At 36.5% G+C, this 12,106-nt stretch overlaps 1 protein-coding gene across 3 annotated transcripts in view; it reads left to right on the top strand.

Annotated features, from left to right (window-relative positions):
- The first annotated feature begins 348 nt into the window (after positions 1 to 348).
- Positions 349 to 12,106, top strand: part of LOC126278125 (probable ATP-dependent RNA helicase spindle-E) — a 224,970-nt gene continuing 213,212 nt past the window's right edge. For 2 of the 3 annotated variants that reach the window (XM_049978012.1, XM_049978011.1), the window contains exon 1: positions 349 to 481. The gene's annotated coding sequence lies outside the window, so the exon portion shown is untranslated. The remainder of the gene's footprint in view (positions 482 to 12,106) is intronic. The other variant, XM_049978013.1, reaches the window with a different exon arrangement.

Below are 12,106 nucleotides of genomic sequence, written 5' to 3'. Positions count from 1 at the left end.
TGAAAAAAAAAAAAACGGCATGCTATTTGAGACCACCATGAAATGAACGTAATTTCAGCCTATAATTTATGGTATTTTTTTTATCCGTCTATTACAACAGAACACAGCTACGGGGATCACCTTGCTAGAATTTTATTAAATCGTCTCATAGGTTTTTAATAATAAATAAACTGCGATACGGTACATGCTTCTCGGTTGTCCTGAAATCTGTGCTGAAATAACTTAGTAATTAAATATTAGAAATGCTCCTGAAAGATGATTCTTATGAATGTTTTTGAAGAAATTATTTGAATTTTTTGACACAATGTGTTGCAAAGGGGATATGATGTTTATTGGTAAGATCTTTGCTGTACTTGTGATCGCTTTGTTATTGTTGATATTGGTGGTGCGATTTAACTGAGGTAGCTGGTGATGTAGCTGAACTTCAACGAAATGTGATTGGCATGTTGGTTTTTTTCTTTTAGCTAGCTTTTAACAGTAGGTATGTCGTTACTGTTGCCGTGAATGCCATTAATGTACCGTAAATGTATAAGTTTCAGAACCACATGTTGTGGGATGTTTATGTTGAAGACATGACTGCATCTTTTTGTGCCCGTAAATAAAAAAATAGAGGCTTCTGCAAGAGCTTTAATGCCGTCGCTGTTTGACAAAATTATACATATTTGAAGGCAACCTTGATTCATTTTCTGTACTTTTTATTAACTGTTTAGCCTTTTTATAATTTTTACATTAACGGTAATGGTAATGTGCACTAGATTAAATTTTACGTTAAAGAGGCCCAATGTTGAAACTTTCTGAAGTGCAGATAATTAAAGAGCGCGTATTCGAACATCTTAACTTATCCGGTTTCCTGGCCTTTGCCGTGTGGGTGCGCTTATGACTACTATACAGTTGTACGCTTTTTTATCCTCCAGGTCTCTGAGGTGTCGTTCCCATTTTCAGAGAAATCTTGTAAGTGAGCGAATCCTAAAACTTTTAGACAAAGAATCAACTGGTCAGTGTCAGGCCGAAAGTGCTGAAGGCGAAGTAATTTGCTGATTATGAAAGTTGACTTGGGGCTATTTTCACCCTACGTCCGGGTTTAGGCGATTCGTCCTATCTTTGCAATAGTCCGGCTAAAAACTATATATAAAAAGAAATAATTTTTATGCTGTTCACCGCACCACAACACTGGGTTCTTGAAGTATATATATCTGGAACACTTCTGACATGTACCTGTAATTGTCACAAATAAGAGATAATACTGCCTTGTGACATTGTGTAAATATAAATACCGTACACACTTTTTTTTTTTTTTGCAGTTAAACGAACGAGGAATGATTGATATGACTGATACTGTGCAGATTACATCCACGTTATGGAATTAGTAATGACAATGCATTAATTACCAAATTTTTATTGTACAATATACCCATACTTATTGACTGATGGAGAGAGATGTCAAATAATGAATTTGACTCAGAAAGTGAAGTAATATGTAGGACCATTAAATAGAATGAGTTAAATCTCAAGGAAAGGTTCAGATATATATTCTGCCTGATGTATGTGGAAGGGTCTTCAGACAGCAATTTCAGATTATACAGTAGTAATATACACATGTAAAAACCAGATTTAAACTGCAACAAACTTCCAGAGGGAGGTATAGTCTGTGTCCATAATTTGTAAGTCTTTGTTAACTCAACAGCTAATTCTTGTGAATATTAATAATATTTATTGTAATATTGATGCACATTAATAATGTCGTGACTGGTTTCTTTCAAAAGAACATCATTAGAAACCATGGTTGAGATGTGGCATTATGGCTTAAAAAAGTGTAGTTACCTGACATAATGTTAAAGGAAAATTGTGGAAAATAAACATCATATAAACACTCCATTGATTACCTGGCAGAAAAATGGAAGCAGTGAGTGCAAGCAACGTGGCATGCTGTACACACTATAGGTCCCCAGGCATGGAATTGACTTTTTGAAATCACCTATATAGTGGTGTTGGTTAGGGTACCAGGTATCACCCACTGCCACCATTCACCCTACTGTGCTCTCGCTTGCGAGTAATGAAATATTACGGAATTCGTGTGATGCAATAGAACCTACAGAAGTACAGTATTCATGTGCAGAAGGTTGTGGGTTTGAACCTCATCACATGCTTTAGTTTCCTTATTTTAACATCTTTATTTAAATTATTCCACCAATTGGTTCAGCTGAATTCTTTGTCTCCAGCTGAGTCCTTCGCCACATCATTTTAATCATTGTATAAACTTTTTCGTTTTCTCAAATGTTTTCTTTGCATTATTTTTTATTTGGATTTCTTGTTTGTGTGAGTTTAATTATTTCTATGTATTAACTCTGTGATTTGATTTATTTTCTTTTATCATATTACATTTTTGTCCATGTTGTTGCATACATTATATTTGTTTCTTACTTTGCCTAAATTTTGTTGTACATATAACCATCTTCTATTGTTTAATTCTTAATCTGTGTCATTTTGTCCATAGTGCAACAAGAATTTGTTTTTCACGTTTGTGTAATGTTTACCATCCAAAAAAAGTAAATCTTATACTGAAAAATAAATTTTTAAATCCATTGCAGAGAGAATAAAAATAGACTATTTTGATTTTTAACCAATAGATTGGCATTTTCAGATGGTTAACTATGATAAACAAAAATAATTAAAATCACATGCACAGAGATTGCATGTGGAGAACGACAATTAAGAGAGAAAAAGTGAGAGAAATGGAAAAAGTTGATAAAGTGATCAAAATGACATGATCGAAGTCATTTTGCTCAAGATTTTAAAATAAACTTTTAATGCACATTACAAAGCTCAGGAGCATTCACACAGGACTTAGAAGAAAATTATTGATTACTCACGAATAAGGGACCACTAGAGTGAATGGCTGCATGGAGTTGTACATGGGACCCCAACCCACACCACCATATGTTGTTGTTGTTGTCTTCAGTCCTGAGACTGGTTTGATGCAGCTCTCCATGCTACTCTATCCTGTGCAAGCTGCTTCATCTCCCAGTCCCCACCACCATATAGGTATTTTCAAATAATTGTCCCCCCCCCCCCTTCCCCCATCTCCTTGAGACCTCTTTTTTGTCAGAGTCATTCATGATTATGGAAGACAGAAACCATATACAAGAAATTTTTTATAGTAACCCCCTGAGAAAAGAGAAGCAGCTGTATGAACATAAAGCATCAGCAATGAACCAAACAAATGTTGGCTTGGTTCCTCCTTTCATGTTGTATGAACGGCTGTGTCAGGGGGGTCAGTGATGAGTTAGAGAAGCTGCTTCGGGCAGCTACTTTGTCAGGTATGGGTTTTTCCCGTTGGTGCTACTGCTAGGTGGGACCTCACAAGACGTAGCTTGCATCTCAATATGAAAGGAAAAGGCAAATTGGCCGGGATGATAGCAAATTCTTTAAGGTGTGGGGTAGGGGTTGGCCACTGAAACTCATAAACTCATAGTAGTACCTCTTTTTTGAAGTTCAGTGTCCAATGATTCAGTATTAAATGAAATTAAGCATAATGATAATGTCAGACAGGCAGGTACGGGAGATGTTAACATATCACAAGATTCTGATAAAAGTACAGTGATAAATAATGTCAATATATTGCATAAGAATATCAGGGGATTCAAAAACAAAGTAGATGAGCTTCTTGTTTGTTTAGATGATTTAGAAACTGAGGATGGAATAGGTATTCTCTGCCTGTCTGAACATCATATAGTCACGGATATGAAAAAAGGTAAAGGTAGATTGATGTAAACAATCAGTACATGCAAGTAGAGACATTATGGAAGGAGGAAGAGTTACCATATATGTTAAAATTCATAATAGCGTGAAAAATTTAGAAACTAGAAATTTTTATTTAGGATGACATATAGAAGCATGTGACTGTGAGCTTAAACTAAATAATGGTACTTTTATAAGTGTTGCTGTGTATAGGTCCCCATTGGGAAGTTTTTAGCTATTTCTGAAAAACTTTGGTTCTTTTTTATGCTATCTGTCAGACAGCAAATTATTGTTTGCGAGGGTTTCAGTGTAGATTTTCTGAAAGAGTGTGATAGAAAGAATGACCTTGAAGTATTACTCAGTTCTCTCAATTTGACATCAGTAATTGATTTTCTTATTCGGATAGTACAGCAAAGCAGCACAATGGTGTATAACTTTTTTATAGACCAAGGTAAATTTGTCAGGTAAATGTTTTTCCTGTTAAGAATGGTCCTTCTGATCATGAGGTGCAGCTAGTTACAGTATATGACATAGCTCCATACGGTAAATCAAAACAGTCCTGCAAAATATTGTGTTCAGTTAACAGTTTAACAACTCCAAATTTTAGGGAAAGCTTGCAACAGTTAGACTGGGATGAAGAGTACAGGGAATTTGATGCTAATTTAAAATTTAACCTTTTCATGATACCTTTGCAAGTATATGTGAAAATAGTTTCCCTTAGAAAACAGTGAAAGATAATTGTAAGGAACCATCCAAAAAGCTATGGCCTCTAAAGGGATGAAAACACTTGTAAACAGAAAAAGGAAGTTTATCTTATAGCTGAAGAAGCAATGATCCAGAAACAGTCAGACATTATGAAAACTTCTGCACAGTATTAGGAAAAGTTATTAAAAAGTCTAGAAGCATGCACATAATGTCTGAGATTAGTACCTCTGATAATAAAACTAAAACAATTTGGAATATTGTTAAGTAGGAAACAGGACAACCAAGAGCACAAGAAGACTGTATTTCTATCAAACTGGATGAAATATTTTTAGTAATACTTTATAAGTGTCGTAGAGAAAATATGAACTGGGGAAGTATCAAGAACGGGGTCCCACTGGGTTCAGTCTTGGCTCCTTATTGTTCTTAATATATATTAAAAACTTGCCACTCTGTATTCATGAAGGTGCAAAGCTAGTTATTTTTGCTGATTATACAAGTATAGTAATCACACCCAACAAACAAGAATTAACTGAGGAAATTGTAAATAATGTGTTTTACAAAATTATTGACTAGTTCTCAGCAAATGGACTCTCACTAAATTTTGAGAAAACACGGTATATACAGTTCTCCACAGTAAATGCCATAACATCACTGATAAATATAAACTTTGAACAAGTCTCTTGCTAAGGCAGGATATTCAAAATTTCCAGGTGTTCACATTGATGAGAAATTGAATTGGAAGAAACACATTGATGATCTGCTGAAACGTTTGAGTTCAGCTACTTATACTATTAGAATTATTGCAAATTTTGGTGATAAACATATGAGGAAATTAGGCTACTATGCCTGTTTTCATTCACTGCTTTCATATGTTGTCGAATTTTGGGGTAATTCATCATTAAGAAAATAAATTGTTCATTGTGCAAAAGCTTGTAATCAGAATAATAGCTCGAGCCCACCCAAGATCACCTTGCAGACATTTATTTAAGGAACTAGTGATATTCATGGTACCTTCACAATACATATATTCACTTTTGAAATTTGTTGTTAGAAACCAATCCCGGTTCAAAAGTCTACAGCATCAGAAGAAAGAATGATCTTCACTTTTCTGGGTTAAATCTGACAGAAAGAGGTGAATTATACTGCCACAACAGTCTTTGGTCACATTACAAGTCTGAAGATACCCAACCATCATTTACAAACAAACTAAAATAGTTCCTGTGTGAGAACTACTACTACTCAGATGAATTTTTTAGATGAAATAGTAAGTGTAAAAAGTAGTAGTAGTAGTAATAATAATAATTTGCGTTATATAGTGTAAAGAAACCCTACGTTAAACTGACACATTCCACATCATTATGAAGTGTTGTATTCATGATCCATGGAAGAAACATTAAGGTAATGTAGAGCCCAAGCAAAGAAGAGAAGGCTAAATACAGGTTCTTGAAACTTAGGAAGCAGGGCTTTGTGGAATAATTGGTATCGATCTTCAAATGTCTGCCAATTCAGATTTTGCAGCATTTCTGTGAAGCTCTCTCATGAGTCAAACCAGCCATGCTACCATTTTGCCACTCTTATTTATATATATGTTAGTCCTATTTGGTATGGAAACCACATGCTTTTCTAAGATGGGACACAAGACTGATTTATAGGCAATCTAGTCATAAGATATTACTCCTCATCATTTTGTCAGCATACAGGTTTTCATTTCTGAACATTTAAGGCTAATTTGAATCATAATATCCAACTGGATTGTACAGCTTTTTTCAGGCAGTACGACCTTTAGGTAACTGTATCATTTACCAACAGTCTGAGTTTAGTACTAATACTGTCTGATTGGTTATTAGTATACAATATGAACAAGGGTCCCAACACACTGCTCTGGGACACACATGAAGTTACTTTTATTTTGGCTCCCCATTCAAGATAACTTGCTGTATCCTCCTGACCAAGGGATCTTCAATCCAGTCACAAATTTTGTTTGATACCCCCGTGTAATTGTACTTTTATTAATAAACGTCTGTGTCGTGCCGAGTCAGATGCCTTTCAGAAATCAAGAAATACTGCAATCCATCTGTGCCTTTGTCTGTGGCTTTCAGGGAGTCATGTGAGAAAAGTGCATTTTGGGTTTTGCATTATTTATGTTTCCCGAATCTGCTAGTTTGGATGCAGAAGGTCATTCTGTTCAAGATACCTTATTGTGTTGAGCCCGGAATGGTTTCTAGGATTCTCTTGATGTCACTGATATTGGATGGTAGTTCTTAAAGATCTCTTCTGATACTCTTGTTGTAGATAGGTGTAACGTGTGCATTCTTCTAATCACAAGTCATAGTTTCTTGTTTGTAATGAGGGATAATTCAGCTACGAATTCTCTTTAGAAGCTGACTGGGATTCCATTGGTCACTGGTTAATTTTATTTGTTTCTTAAGGCCACTGACACTAATATCTGTGTCACCCATCTTTGTAGTGGTGTGAAAGTTAATACACGGCCTTACTTCTGTATTTTCTGTTGTAAAAGAAAGGTTTGCAAACTGAGTTCAGCATTGTTGTTTGTTACCCTCAATTTCAATTCTTGTGTCTTACATGAGTGTCTGAACACTAATTGTGGTGCCACTGACTGCCCCCACACATGTGACCAGTATTGCTTTGGAATTTGTGAGAAATCTTTCAATAAGATTCTGCTTTGGTAGTCATGAAAGTTCAGGGAGAAGAAATAAAAAGTTTGCAGGTTGCTGATAACATTTTAATTCTGTCATATACAGCAAACGACTTGGAAGAACAGCTGAACAGAATGTCTTGAGTGTCATGAAAGGAAGATTTAAAATTAACACTAAAAAATGTAAAGAGAGGGTAATGGAATATCTAGGTGAAATAAATCAGGTGAAGAGGGAATTAGACTAGGAAATGATCACCACGAGTTGTTGATGAGTTTAGTTATCTGGGCAGAAAAATGACTGATGATGTATGAAGTAGAGGGGTTATAAAATGCGATTGGCAATTATAAGAAAAGCATTGCTGAAAAAGCTGTATATTTTAATACTGAATATAAATTTAAATGTTAGGAAATCTTTTCTGAAGGTTTTGGTCTGGTTTGTGGCCTCATGTGGATGTACATCTTACTTGATAAAGAGTAAAGGTAAGAAAGAATAGAAGCATTTGAAATGCTGTGATCTAGGAGAATGATGAAGATTTGATGGGTAGATTGCAAACTAAAGAACAGTTACAGAATTCAGTTGGAGAAAAGAGATTTATGTGACAACTTAGTAAAAGAAAGGATAGCATGACAGGACATTTCGTGAAGTATCGAGAAATATTTGATTTGTTAAGGCAGTGGACTGAGGCTTGAATACAGTAAGCAGGTTCTAATGAAGGTACAGGGTAGCCACATATTCTGGAAATCAGGGAATTTAAAACACGCCAGATGAATCAGGGACATTTGAAAAAAACACACTAGAAAAATCTCGCTTTTGTCTCAATAGATGAAATGGTTTTTATACTGAGGTGTTATGCATTGCCACTGGCTGGGTGCAGCTAATAAGTGCACTGCTTTCCTACTTGCTCATTCCTACTGCTTCTCCCCTTCCTACCACTCCCCTCTGCTTGCAGCCAGTGCTGCCACCGCTTCCAGCTGCTAGTCTAGCAGCTGCCAATGAGAGGCAGGGAGTTATGAGAAGTGGTTTGCTTGGATCTGATTCTCAGAGACTGTAGATGCAGTGGCCAGAGATGGCAGTCATGTGTGCATGTGTTGTATAGTGTGATTGTCTTTTCTACATGCCTGTATGTGGCTCAGAAGCATTTGAACAAGTTATCTCTTGCATGGATTGATCATCATGGTCTCCTTTCATCAACATGCTGTCCGTGGCTCGTGAATAGCTGGTCACACGAGTGGTGCTCCTCAGCAGGGAAGAGGCCATGTGCAATGGATTTCAGGAATTGTGACTGTCTCACCGCAAGTACACTGTACAGTGATGTTTTATAGACATTATTGCACAATACGTGTAAAATGATAGATGTAACACAGTGGCTAATAACCGATAATAACAAACATTGTAGAACCAACATTTTATTCGCAGTCACCTACAATGTTAGTTTACATAATTCTTCCCCGCTAAGGTTATTTCTGAAATCAGTGAAGGTATTCTAAACCTTTCTTGCGATTCCAAGGAAATACATATTTTTGTCACCATATGTGTTTCATTTTATTAAAATGAAATAACATCAGTGGTCTTAATGAAACACACAAACCATTTGGCCTGCTTTATCCATTTAAATCATTACAAAAGATGTTGATGTTAGTACTTACGATTGTTGCTTACATCAGGAAAAGCCATATGCTTGAAAGTTGTTTTTTTTCCCCTTCCTGTCTTTTGCACTTTTGTGTCTTGTACTGTAGCTGCAAAGACAGATTGTCAACTTACGTCCTAACTTACCCTTGAGATCTCAAAATTTGTCAGGGAAAAATGCCAAACCTAGTCTGGAAATCAGGGAATTTCACTTGGGGAAACTTATGGCAATCCTGAGGTAGGATGCAGTCATTAGATGCTCCACACAGTTTTGTCTTGACAGCTAAATGAGTTCATTCAGCATTTTTCTGTCTGTAGACCTGTGCTTTGTCTTACAGCTGGATGCAAGATGTGCATATCAGATTTCAAGAAGATTGTAATAATACCAGTACCAAAGAAGGCAAGTGCTAATAGGTCTATTATCAAAACCTCTGTTTCAAAAGTCTTGTTTGCAAAATACTAACAGGAATTTTCAGTATAATAATGAAACAGTTGATAGAACACGGCCTGTTGGGGATTGTCTGTCTGGGTTTCGGAGTGTATTTACTTGCAAGGCAAAACTGACTGTACATCTTACCTTGGAAAATGTGATGAAGATAACCAAACCCATCTCTACAACATTTATACATTTAGGAAATGCTTTGCTTGGTGTTGGTGGAAAATGCTCTTTAATTATCTGAAATCATCATGGATAAATTTCAGAAAATGAATGTTTATATGCAACTTACACAGATACTAGAGTGTGGCTGTATTAGTTGAAGATGATGAATGGGAAACAGTAGTTGAGAAGGAAAAGGAGATATTTGGGAGAAAAGGTGTTTTCACACATAAAACATGCATATATAATATTAATACTGAAACTAATCCACAAAAAGAAGTATGAAATTTATAATGAAGTTCTGTGGAAACTACGGAGTCCAAGTGTACTATCCCTACACAATGTTGAAAGCTTAAGTGTTCAAGCGTTTGAAATTGTACAGAAGAAAAATTCCTGTGCATGTGTCTGCCTTTCTGATGATCACTGTGACTGAAATTCATTTGTGATGGACTTGCTTGTCTATCCAACAATGCTTACATGAATAACAGTACACCTGTATTAGTACATACACGTTATATGCAAAGATTACACTGAAAAACATCAACTTCTGTTTTAATTATATATCAGTTCTTTTTTATTTCTCTCTTTCTTATTATCTTTCAATTCTTTTTTCATGATTACGTCAGCCTACACTTCTTTCTATTCATGGTCCTGTCACAGTCACCATTTGACTGCATTGTTGCTTTTGTAAACCCCCATCGCCAGTTCTGTAAAGGCTGTGCTACTACTACTGTGGAGGCTGAGTTGCTGCTGTCATTACGATACACCGAGTTTGAGATTTCGTGGAATGGCTTCTGGTGCAGTATACCACTAAGACAATTTCTCCCTGCCACTATTACACAGCTATGCCCCAGGGTCAGGTAACAGGATAGGAGAACAAAGGTTCTGCAACACACCACCAACAAATTAGTAACAAAGTCACACATATGAGTTTAAAAGGTTTTTTGTGACTTGTTGAATAATTAAGTCTACAACAATACATGTAACACAACACAAAAAAATGCCCTCAATGTCTACATAAAATAATTGTTGGTAAACTTCACAGTATATAGCAAATGCAATTTACAACAATTGTCTGTTCATTTCTAAGAATTCACTAAATGATGATCCCTCTCTTAAGTCAGCTCTGGATGATGATTTATAACCAAATGGGTGAGGGCTGTTCTTATATATTCCGAGTAGGCTTCTGTCCATTGTTGTCTGGGCATTTGTGGATTGTACTCGGCTGGCAGTTGGCTAAGCCAAGGTCGATATCTTCGTCCTCAGCGCTGCCCGTGGCGCTGGTGGAGCTCTGAATGTGTCGAGTCTCTGTGGCACTGGCACAAGTCAGTGTTTTTGTGCCTGTTGTGCTTTTGCCCTGGCTGTGTCTTGTTCAGATGACACAGCAGTGGAATGTCCTTAATTCACTAGAAAATAAATTACAGGCTACTGGTCTATTCTGTGATCTGTAAAAGGCATTTAACTGCATGAATCACAGCATCTTTTTGAGTAAATTATATGCTGGGGGAACTATTATGAACTTGTTTGATTCATATTTAGGTAACAGAAAATGTATGTCTTCCATTTTAAACATTGTTTCATTCCCCTGCAGGCTACTGCCTCTAACTGAACAAGCAAGGAGGTCATGTGTCATTGAAAGTTTGATGGATGCTAAAAGCAGTGATCCAGTTGTGGTTTTACTACTCTGCTTACACAGCCAGGATAAAATCGCATTTGCATACCTCTGTGTAGGACATTGCCCCATCAAATATGGTGTTTATTCTGTTATGAAAACTTACCTTTCTTTTATGGCACTTGCAGGTTCCCTATATCAGTGTGACATATTTTGATGAAGACCTGATGAAGATTTGAATTAGGATGTACCCTTTTATTTTAGGTGCCAATGAGAAGCATGGTATGAGTTTTAAAATTTGGTTTTGAAGCAGATATGGAAACAGATAAGCCGACATAAAAAATTAAATGAGAAGAATGACTGATGATGTAGGCTTGCAAGATGAAATTTATGAAATTTCAAAGAAGCAGGACAGGACTAACTAGAAGGGATAGAGTTGAAAATGAGACAGCGAGAGAAATAATGAAAGAGGAACATATGCAAGAGACAATAGAAAGACAAGATTAAGATGGTATGGGCATGCTGAAAGGATGGGAGTTGGCAAGGTACCAAGACAGGCTTTCAAATGACAGTAGTAGGCAAGAGACCTAGTCAAAGATGGGACAGATGGATTGTTGGAGTGAAGGAATGTTTGAAGAAGTGAAGAGAAAAGTCAGGGATTGAGTGGAAAAACAAGAGCACTGTGAGGGCAGGAGAGATAGAGAGGCTTATGTTTCAAGCAGAGGCAGCCAGTTGATGACTGATCAATGAAAAGAGGTAAAACCAGTGCCGTCATTCTGATATCTGGTATTGTGTTTACTTCCATAACATCTTGAGGTGTAAAGTAAGACTGCACAGAAATCAATGTGCAGTTTTAATGTTCTAGCAGTTGCTCATGTGTCATTAGCAAGTAAGAGAAATTCCTGAGGGGCTAAGTGAAGTGATGCAGTTATTAGCCCAGTGAACTTGCATCCAGGAGGAACAGGGTTCAAATTTATACCTAACCATCCTGATTTAGTTTATTGTGGTTACCTTAAATTACTTCAGCCGAATGCTAGGAAGCCTCCATAAACAAGGCCACAGCTGACATAATTTCCTATCCCTTGTTAGTTTTTGCTCTGTGTTTGACGATTTTGTTTATGATGGAATATTAAGTTAATCATCCTTCCTTCTTTTCGTTTTGTATCCCGT

Source organism: Schistocerca gregaria, chromosome 6 (assembly GCF_023897955.1).
Source record: "Schistocerca gregaria isolate iqSchGreg1 chromosome 6, iqSchGreg1.2, whole genome shotgun sequence".
NCBI classification, from domain to species: domain Eukaryota; kingdom Metazoa; phylum Arthropoda; class Insecta; order Orthoptera; family Acrididae; genus Schistocerca; species Schistocerca gregaria.
Note: the sequence above shows the minus strand (reverse complement) of the source record. Positions and strands in the feature narration are given on the sequence as shown.